We start from the raw sequence: 5186 nt of genomic DNA, 5'->3' as shown, positions 1-5186 counted from the left end.
ACTCCCCAAATGTTTGAATATTTTTTGGCACCTGTCAGTCATGGGCTTTAAGATAAGATAAGATAAGATAAGATAAGATAAGATATTACTTTATTGATCCCCCGGGGGGGAAATTCAGTTGTTACAGCAACCCAGACATAAGTACAATCAAGAAAGAAGTTTCAATAAGTACATAATAAGTGCATAATAAGCACAAAATAAAAATAAAACAAAAATAAAACAAAATAACATAAAATAAAATAAAAAATAAAATAAAAATAAAAATTAGGAAAATAAAATAGATAAATAAAGCTATTTAAGGATTGTCCTAACTGTTCTCCCCTATCAATCAATCAATCAATCAATCAATCAATCAATCAATCAATCAATCAATCAATCAGTCAATCAGTCAATCAATCAATCAATCAATCAGATATTATTATTATTCTTTATAAAGCGCTTTTCATACAATGGCATTATAACACAAAGTGCTGTACATAAAAACAACCTAAAATAGAATAAACTAAGAAAGAGAAATCTGGTCAAAAACCAAAGACATTAATTAATGATTAATCCCTGTACTATCCCATTCTTCTCAATGGAAATGTCTAAATTAAGTTTACATAAACACTGATTCTGCATGGAAAAGACTTGTTGCAGGTTTCCATTTGTAAACATTTAAATGTACAATTAAAGTTATATTTTTTGTGCATTTTCTGCCTTGATTGGAAGGACAGCTGAAGTGAGACAGGAAAAGGGGGAGCAGTGAGTGGGTGAAGAAATGCAGCATAGGGTCGTGGCCACGAGGTGTGGCGACTGTATACAGGGCGTGCACTTGAACCGCCAAGTCAACTGGCACTCCAACTTGTAGACAGATTAGTTTTGTGTTCCCGTGCTTTAGCTGGCTTTGGGGCCACATCAGCATACTGGCCAGGGGTCACTATCTGCAACAACATCAAGTGTACGTCAAGTGACTTTTTGCTCTATAACTCACCTAAAATGTCATTAAATGTGAACAACTAGATTTTTAATTTTAATGCTTTAAACCATTGCTACCATAATCATATGAGCCATTCGCTCCAAAATGTTTGTCTATTGTCCACCTCTGGGTCACCACAGTATTGAGAGAAAAAGGAACAATGAAAAGAAGCCATAAGACCTGAATTACTTCAAAAAGCCTTCAATCCCATCCACTTCACTGGACGAATGAAAATTTGTCCTGATGTTGCCGTTAGATTAAAACATCATAGGAGGCCAAGAACGTCCGTACCAAATCCCATGACAGCCTATCAATCAGTTGTCAAGAAATTTCACTCACAGTCATAAATGTCAACCTCACCCTGGCACTTAAGGAAGTCGAGGAATCAACAAAGTCAGTGGGAATCATCCTCAAAGAACCAGGGATATGTGCCAAACACATGTCAGGGCAATTCATCTGATAGTTGTTCAGATGTCTCAGTCTATATCAGAGATGGGACGAGACAAAAAAAAACAGAACTAACATCCTAAGAGACACATTGTTGGTGTGGTTTAATATGTTATATAAGTTTTATTGAAGCAAATAATGAGGGTGTTTCTGGACAGGCTTATCTGAGTTGTATTTTTAGTCACTGTGAAGTTTAACTCTCACGATTCACTGGTTTGAACAAAGGGAGTTTGTGCATTGTAGGAATTGTGTGTCCTTTTCAGCAGAGTATTCAAGCACAACTGATTCAGCGTGGTTGGAGAGCACTTAATTACCCAGGGAGGTGTAGTGTTAGCTGCATGTGTAATGTATTCTGGGATTATAGTAATTTTAATCACACTGAGAGGAAAAAGAGAACATTTCTTCATCTCTGTATTTAATGAGGAGAAACACTGAAATTACCTCACTTAACCTCTGGCTCTTGTGTAGAAGAGTGGTGTGCATCTTTAATTCTGCTTTTGTAAACATATGTTTGATTTGCACACACCTGTGTAACCCGAAAACGCCTGCTGATTGTCGTGAGTGTATACACTGTATGTATGCTGTTCTGTTTCCATTCATACAGAGGTGTTTCCATTCATCGCCTCAGTCATTCACAAAGCTGCCTCCAGTCCTGCCTCTGCTTCACGTGTTGAGCCCATGAATGCAGATGCTGCTGTGCACTCACACACGGGTGCATACACAAATAGCCTCTGGATTTTTTTTCTGAATCAGTTTATGCTGCAGTGGAAACAGTGGTTCTAAAAATAGAAACACAAGAGCTAAAAACAGAAACTTAAGCCAACAAACATCATTCACTGTTTGCCAAGTCGAGCATAATCTCATATTTAATTCAGAAAACTCTGCTATTCATAACTCTCACTCTCTGCACACTGAGCCCACTGCGGAATATAACAAGCACAGTCCTGGTTACACTATTCCACTGTCAATTTACATTACATCCTTGTTAGCAGGCATGCTAATCAGATTAATCCCTCACAGCATCGGGGACCTCATTGGCACAGTTTGAAATGAAGCCAGCGCTTCAAGGCCTGATGGGTGACGAGGAGTGATCATTTAACCGGCTTCAGGCTAACGACGTCTTCTGCTAACGTGGCTCCAGTGACAGCAGGCCTGACCATTACTTACCATTCATGTAATCTTGAATCCTTCGTGTTGGCTCCTTCATTGACATTGCTCAGCCCACCATGAAGTACATCTCTTATTCCTTCCACATGGGCAGACAGTAAAGAGGGGGAGGACGTCTCATGCTTCCTCTGGAACATGTGTCAGCCTCCTTAATGACACAGTAACGTATGCAGAGACGTAGATTAATGCAGACTCTGACAGCTGAAGGTTAGCTGGCTCCTCCGGCTCGGCTGTCCACTCACACATGAAAGGAGAGAGGGGCAATGAAGATATGCTCAACAACGTGAAGGAAAGAAGAGGAGGGAAGTCTCTCAGCTGTATGTGGAAGACAATTACTTCTGTTCCTTTTCACCCAAAAAGAACTTGTTATGTAGTGATTTTCATACTTTCTGTTAACTCTTGTGTCTTTTGTTGTTTAATATCCACTTTATCCCTACTGTCAGGAAAACTTTCTAATTTACAGATAAAAACATCTTTGGTTCATTGATTGTTTATTTCATCTACAACAATTATTTGTGGAGTACCTCATGGACCTCTTCTTGAACCACTTCAGCTTTCATTCAACAGTGAGTTGTAATTCACTTTTGAAGAACTGCAGTGGATTTTGTAACTAGCACAATTTAGATTTATATTAGATTAAACCCTTTCACCCATTCTGGTCACCACAGTGGACTGCTATTTAAAGCAGTTTTTTTTGTTGGTTCATTTAGACAGTCATCACATTCAATGCCACACACTATCCAGCTTTTGTAAGGTCACAAGATATTTTTCAAATCCAGCTTTTTCTGACAGATGGTCAGAAATCCCATGCTGCTCAGTAATATATAGACAATCTTTATTTAATAGAACACCCTTGGGGTTAAAAACAAAGAAAAAAACAAAACAAAAATATAACACATGACATCAAGTAATCACAAAGAAGGAATTCACTCTAAATATTAAATGATTGAGCATTGATTTGAGAAAATAATTATGTATCATTTGTCCACTTTAGCTTTATTTTAGTTACAATAAATACTTATATTGAGGATGTGTTGCTCTTGAAAAAAAAAATCTGATTAATTTTTTTTGTGTTTATCAATTGATTTATGTTAGTGTGAGGGTATGTGTAACTTGCAGGATCTAAAAAAAACAATGCAATTGGTGCAATTAACTTTTCTGTTACTTTTATTTAACCTTTATTTAACCTGGAGAAACTCATTGGATTTATCAATCTCTCTTTCTAGAGTGTAACCAAGATAGGCATCATAGCATAAGAGCAGCCTTACACACCAACATAATACAAAAGGTGATTATACAACTTTATTACCCAGCTGTCTTACTAATCACCTGGTTGAGTTGAATTCTTGATTCTGATTGTCTAAATCCCTTGAAAACCAATTTCAATTCTGAATAGTGAAGGCAATAAGGATAACTTGATCACACACGTCCCATTTGTCAAATTCAACCTGCTGTAGTTAGTTACAGTAATGTGACCACTTCCTGTTAACCTGTCAAAACGATACTTTCTGAAAGCATGGTCAAACAACATGGAGGACATCTTTATCATTAATCTTAATTTAGTTAGAGAGCACAAAACTTTAGATTGGCGATCAATGACTGATCAGTCACCAGCAGAGAAAAGACGACAAGAGACAGTGAGAAACAGTGCGGGATGTTTAAACACAGAAGGAGCTGAGTGAAAGAGACACTGATCAAACTGATGAAACCACAAAGTGCAACACAGTTTGGCCTTTGGCAGCGTTCTCCTGGAGTGAGAACAAATGCCAAAAGAAAAGTTATGCGGAAGTGAACCTTACACAGGTGCTCTTTTAAGACAGACAACAGCAAAACGTTGAAGTTTAGACTTTAAGCATGAATGAAAATGCTCAGTTTAATGTTAATTCAACTTGTAGGTCTCCTTCACGTCTGGGTGTGATGTCACCCGGTCAGGATTCTATTTGGAATTGCTCCTGGCTAAATAAACATTATACCTCATGTAAAACTCTGAAAAGCATGTGGAACAAAATCATAGATATATCAAGCAGAACATCTAAAGCTAGATGTGTCTGCCTCCAAGTTCTCCAAAAGCCCCTTACAAGCATCCAATAAGACAAGATTCATTTACGTGAGCAGGAAACTGAAATGCTTTTACCAAGCTTGGCTCTGACCTTTTGAACTGACAGTGAGAAAAAGTCCTGGGACTGAAGATTACAAGTTCCTGTATTCTTCTGCCTGGTGTAGTTTAGAAAGTATGAAGGAAGTAGATCTAAAATAGCCTCATAAATATGTTAGATATGCCAGTGTTTTAGTCTACCTGCAGAAAGGGAAGGACTGCCAACACGACTGAGGGTTTCGAAATTTGTAATGAAGCTCACAGTGCTCCATGACACACAGTGTCAGGATCATGTAAGTTCTGAGAAGAGGTATGCATGTTTAAGAGGTCACCACAGTCTCACAAAGACATAAAAGTTTCAGCTTTCAGTCATTAAAAAGGCAGGAATTGATTTTTGAACAAAAACGCTTTTTCAATTTTAGTCTTCTCAGTGTCTGCTCAATATGAGGTGTACACGAGAGAGATTCAACTGACTTCTTATGTCAGTTTCAGTCAATGCGTCTCTTTTGATGGACACAG

The sequence above is a fragment of the Notolabrus celidotus genome, chromosome 5 (assembly GCF_009762535.1).
Source record: "Notolabrus celidotus isolate fNotCel1 chromosome 5, fNotCel1.pri, whole genome shotgun sequence".
Lineage (NCBI taxonomy): Eukaryota > Metazoa > Chordata > Actinopteri > Labriformes > Labridae > Notolabrus > Notolabrus celidotus.
Note: the sequence above shows the minus strand (reverse complement) of the source record.